Consider the following 18,091-nt stretch of genomic DNA (forward strand, 5'->3'; position numbering starts at 1 on the left):
TAGAGCAGAACTGGTGAGCACCGTCTCACAGAAAACAATCTTACCCTCACCTTAAGCTGTACTTCTCTTTCCTCAAGTTGCCATTCTCAGTGTTGCTCTTGACCATCTTGCTCTCCTGTCTCTACAGATGCACCTGATCTCACCTGCACCCAGGAACACACTGCTAATATTCTCGATCAGTAGCCCACATGGGCTTACAGACCATCAGGATCTTGAGGCTCATAGGAAGTTTATCCTCCTACCACAGCTTCTTCCACATGCTCTTAGATCACTGCTCCACTCAGGAATTATGTGGACCTAACTTACCTATCTTCAGATCATCAGGGCTTAACTCCTTCCTATTCTTAAGAAAATATCTCTTCTGTGATCCTGGGTTTTTGCAGTAGGTGCCAATGCAGTTCCAAAACTAATTGCTCATCTGGCTGCTTTTTGGATTTTATAAAGGAAATCCTTTTAGGTAATAAAGATGTTCACAGAAGGCTCATTCAAGCACAGGTTAATGTCATTTCTTGAGCCATTGCTTCTTTCCAGCATATAAACCCAGTTGGTGAATCTTCCTTGTAGGTTCAAACTACTTTCTCTATAGTGATTTTTAAAATTTTCAACAGAGCCTTTTAGTTTATCCTGAATTTTATATTTCTCTGATAATCATTTTTAAGTTTGGTAGACAAATCATGTGTACAAAGTTTGCATTTCTTTCATTCTTTTATGAGATTATTGGCCTCGATATTTAAGAGATATGTTTTAAATAACATGCTTTAAACAACATTGAAACTGTGCTTTGTTGTTTTCTTTGTTTGTGTTTGCTCTATATTGCTATTCTGGTTTCTCAATTTAGTCTGTAAGAAAAAAAAGAAAGAATGAAAAAGGACAGGGCTAGAAATACCTGCCTTGCATCTGCTGAATGCACTTGTGATTATTTAAATACACATACCTTGAAACACACACACACACACACACACACACACACACACACACGCACCACAGTAACACCTTCTACTGCAATTATTAAGTCTGATGGTATGCTAGTGATATGAGATAATAGTTCATTGTTCTTCTAATCCTCTTGGCAGGATTAGTACACCTTTTTTGAAATCTCTACCTAGCAAATGTAAATGCAGGTGCTGCTGTAGGTAGCCTGGTTTGCAATTATTTGGTCAGCATTATAATAATCATATGGGTTAATGAAAGATGAAGTAATACAGTTAGGGAGCTTGAATTTGGACTTTATTTGGGGTTTGTGCATTAACCATCCACAAAACTGGATGGCAGATGTGATCTGGTTATAAACTTGTTACAACATTAACCAATAGAATTTAGTTAAATGATATTTTGGCCAAGTTGGTATCCTTTTCCTCCTTTTCCTCACTACACAGCTACTATAAAAGCTTCATTTTTATTTCAATATGGCAACTTTTCCATTTAAAAAACAAGTGTTTGTATGGGAATATATGTATATGTATAACTGATTCACTTTGTTATAAAGCAGAAACTAACACACCACTGTAAAGCAATTATACTCCAATAAAGATGTTTAAAAAAAGTCTTTGATGAAGCTCTCTCTCTCTCTCTTTCCCTCTCTCTCTCTCTCTCTCTCTCACACACACACACACACACACACACACACACACACACACACACCCCTACGTATTTGCTTTCAGATGGCTGGTCTAATTGTATATATTGTAGTAATCTTAATAAACTGCAGAAGTATAAATTAAATTCTGAACTCTAATTTTTCCTTGTTATGTAGTTAGAAATATTTTGTTAATTTGAGGGAAAAATGATGTGATAGGAAAAGAGGCTGAGAATTAAATTAAGGTCTTAGACTACATGGCTTGTATTTTTAGCCTGGATGCTTTATATAAATTTGCCATTATCTCATGGGATACTATTTATTTTCCTTTTCTAATCCATCCTAATTCTGTAAATTGTTTTAATTTTTCTATAAAATACGAAAGTTATTTTCATAGACAAGTCCATTGTTAGAATCACACTGAGTTTCTGAACTGTCATTTTAAACAACCAAGAAATATTTTTTATCCATTTGATACTCTGTAAGCCATTTTAAAATATACTTATACTACTCCTGATCATTTTCTGCCCTATTGTTTGTTACCATAATCATTTGTACAGATATTGCCAATTGCCTGAACCTAATGGAACAGACAATCCTACACATGGTTTTGCTGTTGTCAATTATATTTTTGTTTTCTATACAAAGCTTTCATGCTACTTTTTTATGTTATCCTGGTAAACAAACTACATATATATATATATATATATATATATTATTTTTTTTTTTCCCTCAATGACCTGAAACTTAGTGACTAACCTCAATTTTAGAACACATATTCAGCACTAAAATTTCTAGGCAGTAGTCAATTGCTTGCCATTAGATTTAAAATTTGTAAACTTTTCTCCAGTTTACTTTTCTGTTCTTTTGAGAACTAGAATGGAATTTGCTTGAAAAGATATCATGGAGCTGAGACATGATTTTCAGGAGACCTCTCTGTATAAACCTGAAAATCTTTCATAGGCAAATGCTGTTCCTTCTCTTTATTGTTCTTCCAATTTGGGCATACAGTAAATTGAATATCTGTCCACAAGTGACTATTGCCCTTTGCTTTTCTACTGCTTTTGATGTGGTGGTTCTCTCATTGGCTCTCTTTCTATCTAGACATAATTTTCTAACTCACTCAAAATTTCTGCATGTGAGCTTCTTTTCTCTAAGTGGTTACCATGTAGACCAAGTGTCACAAAGTAAAATCCCTATGGGGCCAAGAGGTTAACAAAAATATTTACTATAAAGTGGGCATATATAGGAAAATTTACTGCTAAAAATAGAATCCAATGTTCTTATTTTTGCTAAACTATATTTTAATATTTAGTATAATAAAATCATATATGATACTGGATAAAAATAGTTACTTATAAATTCCTAATTTTGACATATTAATTTTTTTCTTTCTGGACAAATTTTTGATAATATTTTTATATTTATGAGAAGATATTAAAATGTTCAACTTCTTTTTGTCCTTAAATATCCTTTATTTTATGTATCTGTTCTCTTCTAAATGAAATGTAGTACTCCCTTGTTATAATTGTATATATATAAATATTTATTTGCACTTCTAGAATAAATAGGTACATAGAGGTTCATGTCTATTTAAAAATACCATTTATAATAGTATTAAAATATGAAATACTTAAGGAAAATTTGACAAATGATGCACAACTTTTGCATACTAAACTACAAAACATGGCTAATAGAAATACAAGAATACCTAAACAAAAAGTTAGGTATATTTTGCTTATGAATTGGAAGAATAAGTATTTTTAATTTGTCAGTTCCCAATCAATCACAATATAGATTCATCATTACATCAATCTTGAAAGAGAATAATGTTGGAGGACTTACAATACATGATTTCCAGGTAATTAAGGCAGCATGATATTATTGTTAAGGCAGTCAAACTGACCAGTGAAGCAGAGAAGAGAGTGGATAAGTAGATCCCCACCAATATGGTCAATTCATTCTCATAAATGATAATCTTTTCATCAAATAGTGCAGGAAAAGTGGGTAGCAATATGTAAAAACAAATAAATAAACCTCATCACTTAGCATACACCATAAAGAAAAATTCACATGAAATGATCATAGACCTAAATAGCTAAAACTATAAAATATCTGGATGGAAAAAAGGAAAAAAATCTTAGTGGTCTTTGGTTTGGCAAAGATTTCTTAATACAAAAAAAAAGTTTTAAAAGTAAAGAAAGTAATAAATTGAACTTCCGCAAATTAAAAACCTCTGTTCTTCAAAAAGCACTGTTAAATGGAAAGGTGATCCACAGGTTATACCTAATATATAGAGATAGATATATTTTAATAAATATTTGTTTATAAAATATATACAATTTTGTAAACATACATTATGTAATATATAGTTATATTATGTTTACATATATGGTCTCCCACAAAGAAAACAAATAACCAACTTCAAAAATTGGAAAACATTTGAACAACAACAAAGGAAACATTTGGATAGCAAAATATCACATGAATAAGTTCTCAACATCAGTTATTTAGAAAGTAGAAAATGCAAATTAAGACCACAGTGAAATTCCATGATAAATCAATTAGTATAGCTAAAATTAAAATAATACTAACTGTTGGCAGGGATGTGGGGCAACTGTAACGTTCATATACTATAGGTGAATATAAAATGGTAGAACTACTTTGGAGAAAAAGAGTTTGGCAATTTCTTTAAAAAGTTAAAGATATATCAATCATAGGATACAGATAGTCTCCTACTATTTATAAAAGATAAATAAAAACATACATCTACACAAAAACTTTTGTGTAAACAAATTTTAATACCAGCAGTATTTGCAATAACTAAAACCTAGAAACAACCCCAATGTCCATCAATAGGTGAAAGCATTAAAAAAATTGTGGTAAATTCTTATAATGAGATATAGTAAAAAAAAAAAAAAAAAAAAAAAAGAATGTACTGCTGATACATACAACATGGATTGAGCTAAAAAGAATTATGCTGAGTGAAGGAAGCCAGACTTCCACCCCACCAAAAAAAAAAAAAAAAGAAAAATCCAATTACATAGTATATGGTTTCATTATATAAAGTCTAAGAAATGAAAACTAATCTATGGTGACAGAAATTTGATAAATTTGCCTGGGACAGGGAGAGTCAGGAGGGAGAAATTACAAAGGGTCATGAAGAAACTTTTAGAGGTGATGAATGTACTCATTTCCTTGATGAGGTTATAGCTTTGGGACTGTATATGTATGTCAGAACTTACCAAATAGTATACATTAATCATGTGCAGTTTATTTAATGTCAATTATACTTCAATAAAGCTGTAAAGAAAATGTAGATTTACAGGCCAGTATTAGTAGTCATGTCTTTGCCCTACTTTTATATTTCTGGATTTTCTTAATTGAAAAAAAAAACAAAGTACCCAGTACTAGGCAGTTTTCCTTAAAAATTACTGGTTTCATTAATCACTAAACATATTGTCAGTCTTGATTTATTTAAATTTTGTCCTAGATGACACATCTTTGATGAAAAGAAAAACTTTTAATCAATTAAAATACAAGTTATAGGAGTTTTTTATTATAGCTACATTACAGTAAGGTAATAAGAGAATTCAAATTGCACTCTAACTTGCCAGTTGATTTATTGAAAACTTATGCAATAAAACTAATGTAAAAATGATCAAATAAAAGCCTTTCCATAATTAAAGTGTAAGTTTTTATTTAGTTTATCTGAAAGCACAATAATGAAGAGATACAATTTAAAATCAAACAAGGTTTTTTCAAATCATTTGGGCTATAACTATCATTGATTCCCCAAAGAAAAATATTTAGAAACGCCAACCAAATATCACACTATTAATATTTTGAGATGCTACATTAATAATCTTTATGTTTCAGAAATTATTTTTCAAAGAAAATTAGACCTAAGGAGGTCACTCATTACTACTGAAGAGTTTATCAATTCCACTGCCAGCAGACAGTGTGGTTTAGAGACTCTAGTTTTGAAATCAAGCAAATCTTAGTTGAAGTCCAGACTTAAGACTTTCTTTCTCCCTCTCTCTCATTCTCTCTCTCTCTCTCTCTCTCTCTCTCTCTCTCTCTCTCTCTATATATATATATATATATATATATATATTCTAGCAAGTTATTTAATCTTGATTTTTTCCTTCAATAATAAAGGGAACTTATCAAAATGACATTAGTGGACATTAAACTGAAAAGTCTATGTCAAGTACCACCACATGATAAAATTCAAAGTGCCAGCTAATAATGTTAAAACATTTTTAAATACACATTTGTAAAATATCAAAACTGTCTGTTATTTAAAAAATTGTGAAAAGGGCAAAGTTCATCTTTAATGTTTCTTCAAACTACCATTTGTTTAATTTCATTACCTTGGTTACTGATTTTTTCACACTGTGATGGCCTCTTTCATGGGGAGAGAAACACAACTTCCTTAAACTCTTCAAAGTATATTAACTCTGTGTCTCATTTGATGATCATAGTGTGTGTGCTGTTTATTCCTGTAACCTTCAAAGGTAAAACATATGCTTTTTAATACTTATTTGCTGTAAAGTGATGACTTATGCTTAAGGGGTGGCTTTATCAAAAAAGATAAGGAATTTAGGCCAAGACGTGTGATGCGTACTTTTAAAGCAAATTAGCCTCTTGCATATATCAAGTTATAGGGGGTATAACCTAATCCATCAGATATACAAGTACCATCTCTGTAAAAAAACAGATATATCTAAGGAGTATATACTGACAAAAGAAAAACAGAAAAGGAGAGTATGAATATAAAATATTCAAATTACAATCACAATCTTATTTCTGAAGTGCTTTCTTGGAAAATTTTGTTTTACAATTCTAAATTCAACTTAAGACCTTCAAAGAATTTAACAGCAACAGCAACAACAAAGGAACCCCATCCTAAGTTGCTACTTCATGTAGGTATAGCAATTGGGAAACCAAGATATATGCAGGAAAATAAGAGGAAAACACAAGATTTGCATTTGAAGAGGGAAGATATCATTTTTGTATTTTAATTCAAAATATCACTTTGCTGTCTATTAAAATGAACAAATACATACTGTAAAACTAGTTAAATGTAGCCCTACTTTTTTAATGGCTGACTTTAGTTCATGGAAATAAATGGTCTTCTCAGTGCTACAAGGCATACATAAAAGTATTAATTTAGAATTCCACTATTTGTAACATAGCTTATTATATATTATGTACAGCTAACTATGAAATTGCAATTTTACTGACACATGCAACCCATGCAATGAATAGAAGGTATTTTTATTATAATTTAATCATCTTTCTTTAATCAAAGAAAAGCCCCAGTATCCAGATGTGTTGTCTTCTTCATCTACTAAAGCTTAAACTGTATACTTTGGGCTCCAATCCTACATGATTTCCTATTAAGATGTTGTTAGAGTTTAAACAATATTTAATCAGAAAATTTGTAATTCTGGTAAAAAGAAGTTCTAGCAAAATTACTTAAAACCAATATTTACATGAATAGAAACAAAACATGTTCACATTTCTTGTTTTGTTCAACCTGTCTCTTCCACGGCTGTATACACATAAGAGAATGCGTTGCAGAAAATTAAAGTCCCACAAAAATTAATAGGAGAATGAAAGAACACAAATATTGATGCAGCATTAAAAAGTTGCTTTTTTGTTATAGATTTTTAACAAAATGTTCAGTGTATCAAGTCAATTATTCCCCTGCTATACCTTCAGGTAGTCATTATTAATAATTCATCTTGTTCATATAAACACATACCAACATCTATACAAACATTTTCCCTTTTTAATTAAATATATAGCTTGTCTATTTTCCAGATCAGTTATCTCATTAGATTTAATAATCTATAATAATGTTATTATATAATTTATTTGAAGATATGATCTTATGTCCAGAGTTTTGCCACTACAATGCTGACTATCACATTCCTTTTTTTTTTTTTTTTCATGGCTCACGGGCCTAGCTGCTCTGCGGCATGTGGGATCTTCCCGGACCGGGGCACGAACCCGTGTCCCCTGCATCGGCAGACAGACTCTCAACCATTGCGCCACCAGGGAAGCCCTATCACATTCCTTCTGACACGTCTATATATTTGTTTTGTTTGTTCCTTTCTGTTTATTTGTTTGATTTTTAAGATTGATTAGTTAGGGTAAACCTATAATAAGTTGCTATAAGAACTGAGCTACAACACATTAGTGGCTTAAACCAATTGTTAATTTCTCACTCATTTAATGGTAGTGGGTTGGTGAACAAAACAGAGGGCAACCTCCTCCCTCAGGGACCCAGGGTGACTAAATTTCAGCCATTTTCTACAAATGTATTCCAGTTTCCCTGGGAATATCTTCTATTACAAACTAACCAGAAGGTGAAAGGGCACTGGTCATCACCTGTAGGAGATAGATATTTACAATTTAGGCCTGAAGTAGCATATATGGGGGTTCAGAATGGGCCTCCCCAAAATGTGTCACTTTGGCATGAGGATTATGTTGAGCTAAAGGCACTCATGATTCTGCAGGTTCAAGTGAAACTACTGCCCTTTGCTTAACTACCTAGACTAGTTTAAATTGGGGATTTTTGCCAGAAAAGAGTTATTGCCAGAGATAAATTTTATGTAAGTAGGCCCATCTATCTGGCAGGGCAAATACCTAATTACTAAGCATCTTCTCTTCTTATTGTCCTATGAATGACCCTCCTGGCCTTGGAAGCCCCAGGGGCCTATCCCATTTCTTAGCTCAGGATGGTATATACACCTTATTTTACCCTTCTCTCTTTGAACTTTTCATGTATTGGGGGTCTCTGACTTTCTCATGTATGTGGGGTTTAAAATTAAATTTGATTTTCTCTGTTAATCTGTCTCATGTCAATTTAATTCTTAAACCAGCCAGAAGAACCTAGAAGGGTAGAGGAAAGTTTTCTTCCCCCTCAATACACACATCCTTCCAGAGCTAGACCTCAGTCATGTGAACACCTCTGAAACAGAGCAGGACCCTATGGTCCTTCCCACCCCACCCCCATGTCCTCCACCTGCCTTTTGTTGTAAAAAACTTTAGCCAAAGAATAAGTTTCATCAGAGAAGTGAGAAAATGCAGAAACAAAGGAAAACAATCACACAGGACGGAATAATAATAGTTTAGTCAGTAAGCAAAGTCAAGGACCTTTACTTCCTTCTCAAGGGCTATAGATAATATTCTGAGCCATATCCTGTGGGCTGTCTTGTAGATATTGAAACCCACACCACGTGGAAGAAGTTAACTACATGATGACCAGACTTACGTCGCCATGACATAAGCTGCCTGACAATTCCGAGAAGTGGCCTCAAGGAGATGGGAACAAGCCGACCCTGGAACTGAAGGTTAACTGTACTTAAAACAGTCAAGATGACACTGATCAGACCACTGCATGACCAATTTCAAGATGACTGTCGGAGCTGACTGTGCTGTTTCTGCAGGTAGCCCCCTCCTCTGTCTATAAAAGCTCTTGCCCAATGATTGGTGGTGGAGAAGGGGGGGAGTCGGCTTTTGCACAGGAGTCTGCCCTATACTAGCAAGCGGACAGGGACACAGTCTTTTGTCAGCGACTCTGAACAACTTTAAACTATGGAACAATAAAACCACAAATTTTTGTGGAGTGTTTTATACAAAGTTTAATAGATAATTGTGGATATATTCTAAAAAGTTTGAAATATATCCCATTCCCACCGGCAGGGTATAAAAGTACCTTTTCCGGGCTTCCCTGGTGGCGCAAGTGGTTGAGAGTCCCCCTGCCGATGCAGGGGACACGGGTTCGTGCCCCGGTCCGGGAAGATCCCACATGCCACGGAGCGGCTGGGCCCGTGAGCCATGGCTGCTGAGCCTGCGCATCCAGAGCCTGTGCTCCGCAACGGGAGAGGCCACAACAGTGAGAGGCCCGCATACCACACACACACACACACACACACACACACACACACACACACACAAAAGTACCTTTTCCCTTATATTTTCATTACTACCAATATTGTCAGTAGTTTAAAATTTTGTCAAATATATTATTTTGGTAAAAGGTGTTATACTTTTGTTTATTTTGCATTTTCAGTCTACTAGTAAGTTTTGTATATCTCATTTTATTTTATTTTTTTTTTTACGATTGCTTTCTGGAAAGGTTATACTCATTTAAATTCTCACTGGTAGCACGTGAGAGTGTTCCTTTCACCACACCATTATAAATACTGAGGAATATTACATTTTCTTTTTTTTAAATTTTTTTTTATTTTTTATTTTTTATTTTTTTGCTTTATAACAAATTTAATCAGTTATACATATACATATGTTCCCATATCCCCACCCTTTTGCGTCTCCCCCCCACCCTCCCTATTCCACCCCTCCAGGCGGTCACAAAGCACCGAGCTGATCTCCCTGTGCTATGCGGCTGCTTCCCACTAGCTATCTACCTTACGTTTAGTACTGTATATATGTCCATGCCACTCTCTCACTTTGTCACAGCTTACCATTCCCCCTCCCCATATCCTCAAGTCCATTCTCTAGTAGGTCTGTGTCTTTATTCCTGTCTTACCCCTATGTTCTTCATGCCATTATTTTTTTCTTAAATTCCATATATATGTGTCAGCATACAATATTTGTCTTTCCCTTTCTGACTTACTTCACTCTGTATGACAGACTCTAGGTCCATCCACCTCATTACAAATAGCTCAATTTCGTTTCTTTTTATGGCTGAGTAATATTCCATTGTATATATGTGCCACATCTTCTTTACCCATTCATCCGATGATGGACACTTAGGTTGTTTCCATCTCTGGGCTATTGTAAATAGGGCTGCTATGAACATTTTGGTACATGTCTCTTTTTGAATTATGGTTTTCTCAGGGTATATGCCCAGTAGTGGGATTGCTGGGTCATATGGTAGTTCTATTTGTAGTTTTTTAAGAAACCTCCATACCGTTCTTCATAGTGGCTGTACCAATTCACATTCCCACCAGCAGTGCAAGAGTGTTCCCTTTTTTCCACACCCTCTCCAGCATTTATTGTTTCTAGATGTTTTGATGATGGCCATTCTGACTGGTGTGAGATGATATCTCATTGTAGTTTTGATTTGCATTTCTCTAATGAGTAAAGATGTTGAGCATCCTTTCATGTGTTTGTTGGCAGTCTGTATATCTTCTGTGGAGAAATGTCTATTTATGTCTTCTGCCCATTTTTGGATTGGGTTGTTTGTTTTTTTGTTATTGAGCTGCATGAGCTGCTTATAAATTTTGGAGATTAATCCTTTGTCAGTTGCTTCATTGGCAAATATTTTCTCCCATTCTGAGGGTTGTCTTTTGGTCTTGTTTATGGTTTCCTTTGCTGTGCAAAAGCTTTGAAGTTTCATTAGGTCCCATATGTTTATTTTTGTCTTTATTTCCATTTCTCTAGGAGGTGGGTCAAAAAGGATCTTGCTGGGATTTATCTCATAGAGTGTTCTGCCTATGTTTTCCTCTAAGAGTTTGATAGTGTCTGGCCTTACATTTAGGTCTTTAATCCATTTTGAGCTTATTTTTGTGTATGGTGTTAGGGAGTGATCTAATCTCATACTTTTACATGTCCCTATCCAGTTTTCTCAGCACCACTTATTGAAGAGACTGTCCTTTCTCCACTGTACATTCCTGCCTCCTTTATCAAAGAGAAGGTGACCATATGTCCGTGGGTTTATCTCTGGGCTTTCTATCCTATTCCATTGATCTATCTTTCTGTTTTTGTGTCAGTACCATACTGTCTTGATTACTGTAGCTTTGTAGTATAGTCTGAAGTCAGGGAGCCTGATTCCTCCAGCTCCATTTTTCGTTCTCAAGATTGCTTTGGCTATTCGGGGTCTTTTGTGTTTCCATACAGATTGTGAAATTTTTTGTTCTAGTTCTGTGAAAAATGCCAGTGGTAGTTTGATAGGGATTGCACTGAATCTGTAGATTGCTTTGGGTAGTAGAGTCATTTTCACAATGTTGATTCTTCCAATCCAAGAACATGGTACATCTATCCATCTATTTGTATCATCTTGAATTTCTTTCATCAGTGTCTTATAATTTTCTGCATACAGGTCTTTTGTCTCCGTAGGTAGGTTTATTCCTAGATATTTTATTCTTTTTGTTGCAATGGTAAATGGGAGTGTTTCCTTGATTTCACTTTCAGATTTTTCATCATTAGTATATAGAAATGCCAGAGATTTCTGTGCATTAATTTTGTATCCTGCTACCTTACCAAATTCATTGATTAGCTCTAGTAGTTTTCTGGTAGCATCTTTAGGATTCTCTATGTATAGTATCATGTCATCTGCAAACAGTGACAGCTTTACTTCTTCTTTTCCAATTTGGATTCCTTTTATTTCCTTTTCTTCTCTGATTGCTGTGGTAAAACTTCCAAAACTATGTTGAATAAGAGTTGTGAGAGTGGGCAACCTTGTCTTGTTCCTGATCTTAGTGGAAATGGTTTCAGTTTTTCACCATTGAGGACGATGTTGGCTGTGGGTTTGTCATATATGGCCTTTATTATGTTGAGGAAAGTTCCCTCTATGCCTACTTTCTGCAGGGTTTTTATCATAAATGGGTGTTGAATTTTGTCGAAAGCTTTCTCTGTATCTATTGAGATGATCATATGGTTTTTCTCCTTCAAGTTGTTAATATGGTGTATCACGTTGATTGATTTGCGTATATTGAAGAATCCTTGCATTCCTGGAATAAACCCCACTTGATCATGGTGTATGATCCTTTTAATGTGCTGTTGGATTCTGTTTGCTAGTATTTTGTTGAGGATTTTTGCATCTATGTTCATCAGTGATATTGGCCTGTAGTTTTCTTTCTTTGTGACATCCTTGTCTGGTTTTGGTATCAAGGTGATGGTGGCCTCGTAGAATGAGTTTGGGAGTGTTCCTCCCTCTGCTATATTTTGGAAGAGTTTGAGAAGGATAGGTGTTAGCTCTTCTCTAAATGCTTGATAGAATTCGCCTGTGAAGCCATCTGGTCCTGGGCTTTTGTTCGTTGGAAGATTTTTTATCACAGTTTCAATTTCAGTGCTTGTGATTGGTCTGTTCATATTTTCTATTTCTTCCTGATTCAGTCGTGGCAGGTTGTGCATTTCTAAGAATTTGTCCATTTCTTCCAGGTTGTCCATTTTATTGGCATAGAGTTGCTTGTAGTAATCTCTCATGATCTTTTGTATTTCTGCAGTGTCAGTTGTTACTTCTCCTTTTTCATTTCTAATTCTATTGATTTGAGTCTCCTCTCTTTTTTTCTTGGTGAGTCTGGCTAATGGTTTATCAATTTTGTTTATCTTCTCAAAGAACCAGCTTTTAGTTTTATTGATCTTTGCTACCGTTTCCTTCATTTCTTTTTCATTTATTTCTGATCTGATTTTTATGATTTCTTTCCTTCTGCTAACTTTGGGATGTTTTTGTTCTTCTTTCTCTAATTGCTTTAGGTGCAAGGTTAGGTTGTTTATTCGAGATGTTTCCTGTTTCTTAAGGTGGGATTGTATTGCTATAAACTTCCCCCTTAGAACTGCTTTTGCTGCGTCCCATAGGTTTTGGGTCGTTGTGTCTCCATTGTCATTTGTTTCTAGGTATTTTTTAATTTCCTCTTTGATTTCTTCAGTGATCACTTCGTTATTGAGTAGTGTATTGTTTAGCCTCCATGTGTTTGTATTTTTTACAGCTCTTTTCCTGTAATTGATATCTAGTCTCATAGCATTGTGGTTGGAAAAGATACTTGATACAATTTCAATTTTCTTAAATTTACCAAGGCTTGATTTGTGATCGAAGATATGATCTATCCTGGAGAATGTTCCATGAGCACTTGAGAAAAATGTGTATTCTGTTGTTTTTGGATGGAATGTCCTATAAATATCAATTAAGTCCATCTTGTTTAATGTATCATTTAGAGCTTGTGTTTCCTTATTTATTTTCATTTTGGATGATCTGTCCATTGGTGAAAGTGGGGTGTTAAAGTCCCCTACTATGATTGTGTTACTGTCGATTTCTCCTTTTATGGCTGTTAGTATTTGCCTTATGTATTGAGGTGCTCCTATGTTTGGTGCATAAATATTTACAATTGTTATATCTTCTTGGATCGATCCCTTGATCATTATGTAGTGTCCTTCTTTGTCTCTTCTAGTAGTCTTTATTTTAAAGTCTATTTTGTCTGATAGGAGAATTGCTACTCCAGCTTTCTTTCGGTTTCCATTTGCATGGAGTATCTTTTTCCATCCCCTTACTTTCAGTCTGTATGTGTCTCTAGGTCTGAAGTGGGTCTCTTGTAGACAGCATATATATGGGTCTTGTTTTTGTATCCATTCAGCCAATCTGTGTCTTTTGGTGGGAGCATTTAGTCCATTTACATTTAAGGTAATTATCGATATGTATGTTCCTATTCCCATTTTCTTAATTGTTTTGGGTTCGTTATTGTAGGTCTTTTCCTTCTGTTGTGTTTCTTGCCTAGAGAAGTTCCTTTAGCATTTGTTGTAAAGCTGGTTTGGTGGTGCTGAACTCTCTCAGCTTTTGCTTGTCTGTAAAGGTTTTAATTTCTCCATCAAATCTGAATGAGATCCTTGCTGGGTAGAGTAATCGTGGTTGTAGGTTTTTCTCCTTCATCACTTTAATTATGTCCTGCCACTCCCTTCTGGCTTGTAGAGTTTCTGCTGAGAGATCAGCTGTTATCCTGATGGGGATTCCCTTGTGTGTTATTTGATGTTTTTGTCTTGCTGCTTTTAATATGATTTCTTTGTGTTTAATTTTTGACAGTTTGATTAATACATGTCTTGGCGTATTTCTCCTTGGATTTATTCTGTATGGGACTCTCTGTGCCTCCTGGACTTGATTAACTATTTCCTTTCCCATATTAGGGAAGTTTTCAACTATAATCTCTTCAAATATTTTCTCAGTCCCTTTCTTTTTCTCTTCTTCTTCTGGAACTCCTATAATTTGAATGTTGGTGCGTTTAATGTTGTCCCAGAGGTCTCTTAAGACTGTCCTCTGATCTTTTCATTCTTTTTTCTTTATTTTGCTCTGCAGCAGTTATTTCCACTATTTTATCTTCCACCTCACTTATCTGTTCTTCTGCCTCAGTTATTCTGCTATTGATCCCATCTAGAGTATTTTTTATTTCATTTATTGTGTTTTTAATCGATGCTTGATTCATCTTTAGTTCTTCTAGGTCCTTGTTAACTGTTTCTTGCATTTTGTCTATTCTATTTCCAAGATTTTGGATCTTGGAAATAGAATCTTGGATCATCTTTACTATCATTATTCTGAATTCTTTTTCAGGTAGACTGCCTATTACCTCTTCATTTGTTAGGTCTGGTTGGTTTTTATCTTGCTCCTTCTCCTGCTGTGTGTTTTTCTGTCTTCTCATTTTGCTTATGTTACTGTGTTTGGGGTCTCCTTTTTGCAGGCTGCAGGTTCGTAGGTCCCGTTGTTTTTGGTGTCTGTCCCCAGTGGCTAAGGTTGGTTTAGTGGGTTGTGTAAGGCTTCCTGGTGGAGGGGACTAGTGCCTGTGTTCTGGTGGATGAGGCTGGATCTTGTCTTTCTGGTGGGCAGGTCCACGTCTGGTGGTGTGTTTTGGGGTGACTGCGGACTTTTTATGATTTTAGGCAGCCTCTCTGATAATGGGTGACGTTGTGTTCCTGTCTTGCTAGTTGTTTGGCATAGGGTGTCCAGCACTGTAGCTTGCTGGTCGTTGAGTGAAGCTGGGTGCTGGTGTTGAGATGGAGATCTCTGGAAGATTTTCGCCATTTGATATTATGTGGAGCTGGGAGGTCTCTTGTGGACCAGTGTCCTGAAGTTGGCTCTCCCACCTCAGAGGCACAGCACTGACTCCTGGCTCCTCAATTTGGGATGATTTGTCGTCTATTCATGTATTCCACAGATGCAGGGTACATCAAGTTGATTGTGGAGCTTTAATCCGCTGCTTCTGAGGCTGCTGGGAGAGGTTTCCCTTTCTCTTCTTTGTTCTCACAGCTCCTGGGTCTCAGCTTTGGATTTGGCCCCGCCTCTGCGTGTAGGTCGCCAGAGGGCGTCTGTTCTTCGCTCAGACAGGACAGGGTTAAAGGAGCAGCCTCTTCGGGGACTCTGGCTCACTCAGGCCGGGCGGGAGGGAGGGGCACGGAGTGCGGGGCGAGCCTGCAGCGGCAGAGGCTGGCGTGACGTTGCACCAGCCCGAGGCGCGCCGTGCGTTCTCCCAGGGAAGCCGCCCCTGGATCCCGGGACCCCGGCAGTGGCGGGCTGCACTGGCTCCCGGAAGGGCGGTGTGGACAGTGACCTGCGCTCGCACACAGGCTTCTTGGCGGCGGCAGCAGCAGCCCCAGCGTCCCACGCCCGTCTCTGGGCTCCGTGCTTTCAGCCGCCTGTATATGTCATTTTTAAAGGCCATTTACACTTCTTATTCTAAAATTCATTTTCATACCCTTTGCCTAATTTTCTAATTTTTATATTCGTATTTTTTCTCAATTTTGTGCTTGAAAAAAAAGTTGTGAATTGGAAACATTCATCCATTTCCAGTCAAATGGGATGCAAATACTTTAAGTGTATTGTTGACATTTCATTTTAATTAGAGATTCCATATTTCTGAAATATTAATAATATAAATTTATCAAGTTGAAAATAATCATTGAAAATGTAATGCCAATTGAATTATTAATCCACCACACTAATATGTCCTCCTGCTAGGAATTTTGTCAGGAGATGAGTAATTTTGTTCTTGCAAGTTCAGGGCTTTCTGAGCAAAGAACACCAGTACAAGGATGATTAAACCATAGCATGTCTTTGAAGTTAAAGACTGAATTTCCCCAGAGCCATTTGCTCCTATTCAAAAGGTAATCAAGGTTAGAGGCAGCTTTCTAATCCCCCTGGTGCCAATCGTTTATATTTCAGGGTGGAAAACTTCCTCTCCTTCCCCCAAGGAAGCATTTGTTTACAGTCCAGAATGAAAAAACAAGATTTCTCTGTCTTCAGAGGGGAGGATGGACATGTGTGCCAGCAGCTTCTAGGAGAACTCTGAGTTTCACAATTCCAGCACCCCTCTCCTCTGGTGCAGATCCCTCTGTGCGTGCAGGGGTCACCTGGCGGTCATCAAACCACATTGTGGGGATTTGGATTTGGGGCTTGGGGGACTGCCTCAATCTTCTCTGTTAATAAGAGGGCTTTTCCCTGATCTAGAAGGGGGTGTGTGTGTGTGTGTGTGTGTGTGTGTGTGTGAGAGAGAGAGAGAGAGAGAGAGAGAGAGAGAGAGAGAGAGAGTGTCAGACTGATTTGTTAGGTTGCAAGTAGGGTAGTATCTCATAACATGTATAGTTTCAGACTTGAAAACTTTACCATCTTTTCTCCCTTTTCCTTTTTAGAAAAGAAAATGGTAAAAAGAACATCACTCTCATCCAATAAAGAACATGGCTAACTCCTATGCCTTGTACTAAAATTAGTAATGTTATCTCATATGTGATAATCCCATATATTTGTAATTCTATCAGTGTATATACACTCATAGAATTACAAAGAATAACATGTGCGTGTGTGTGTGTGTACATTAAACTTGTGTGTATTAAACTAACACTCTACAATAAAAGAAAAAATTAAAATATAATAATAGCAGATTTTGATCTGGAAAGGGGCATTATAAATCAGGAAAAATGAGCATAGATACAAGAACTTGGGGATTCTCATGACTTTGAACTTCAGTAAAACTTTAATTTTATTTTGCTCTTTCCATTTTCTTTGAAAGGCACTTTTTGCACTTCTAAGAGGTTTATATTACTTTTTACATACCAAACTAACAAAGCCATCTGTAATTTTCTTCTTATACCGCTTAAAAATATTGTTCTGTTGTATATTCAGAAACTGATTCATACTATGGTTGAATCTGTATCTGCAACACGTGTACAAATGCATAATTTGTAGATTTTGGAACAACATAAGATATTTATAACTCCAGTGAAATTTTTCAAAGACCAAGTTAGCCTGGTTATCTAAACTAGGCTTCATCCCTTTGCAAACAATAAGAAATCATCAAATATTTCCAGGGTCTTTAAAGTGAAGTTAAAATAAGTCTAAGAAATAAGTTGAGTATCTAATATCTCCTTGGAGAATCAGAGAATCTTCCTTGAACACACCTGATTGTCATATAGTAGGATGTCCCTGCTGCCAGCTATGTTAAGTGAGTTTATATTTGAAATGTATCTCTTCAGAGAGCTCATCAAAAATAACCAAGAATAGCATGATGAGCTTTAGATCCCAGAGTATAATAGAAAAACAAACTGTTTTGGGTAGCAAAGAGATAAAAGTGACATTGCTCCTAATCAAACTTGTGAGATCCTTGGACACAGCAAACTGTCTCTACCACATGCTTCATACTCACACACGCAGGGTGCGGGATATCCCTGGAAGGTTTGAAACCAAGCAGGAGCCTGTGGGGCTCCTGGGTGCAGGAACCTTTCAGTTCAGCCTCCCTGACCTTCCCTGAATTCCAAAGGGCAGATCCAAACTGTTGCTAC

This window comes from Mesoplodon densirostris, chromosome 2 (assembly GCF_025265405.1).
Source record: "Mesoplodon densirostris isolate mMesDen1 chromosome 2, mMesDen1 primary haplotype, whole genome shotgun sequence".
Taxonomy (NCBI): Eukaryota; Metazoa; Chordata; class Mammalia; order Artiodactyla; family Ziphiidae; genus Mesoplodon; species Mesoplodon densirostris.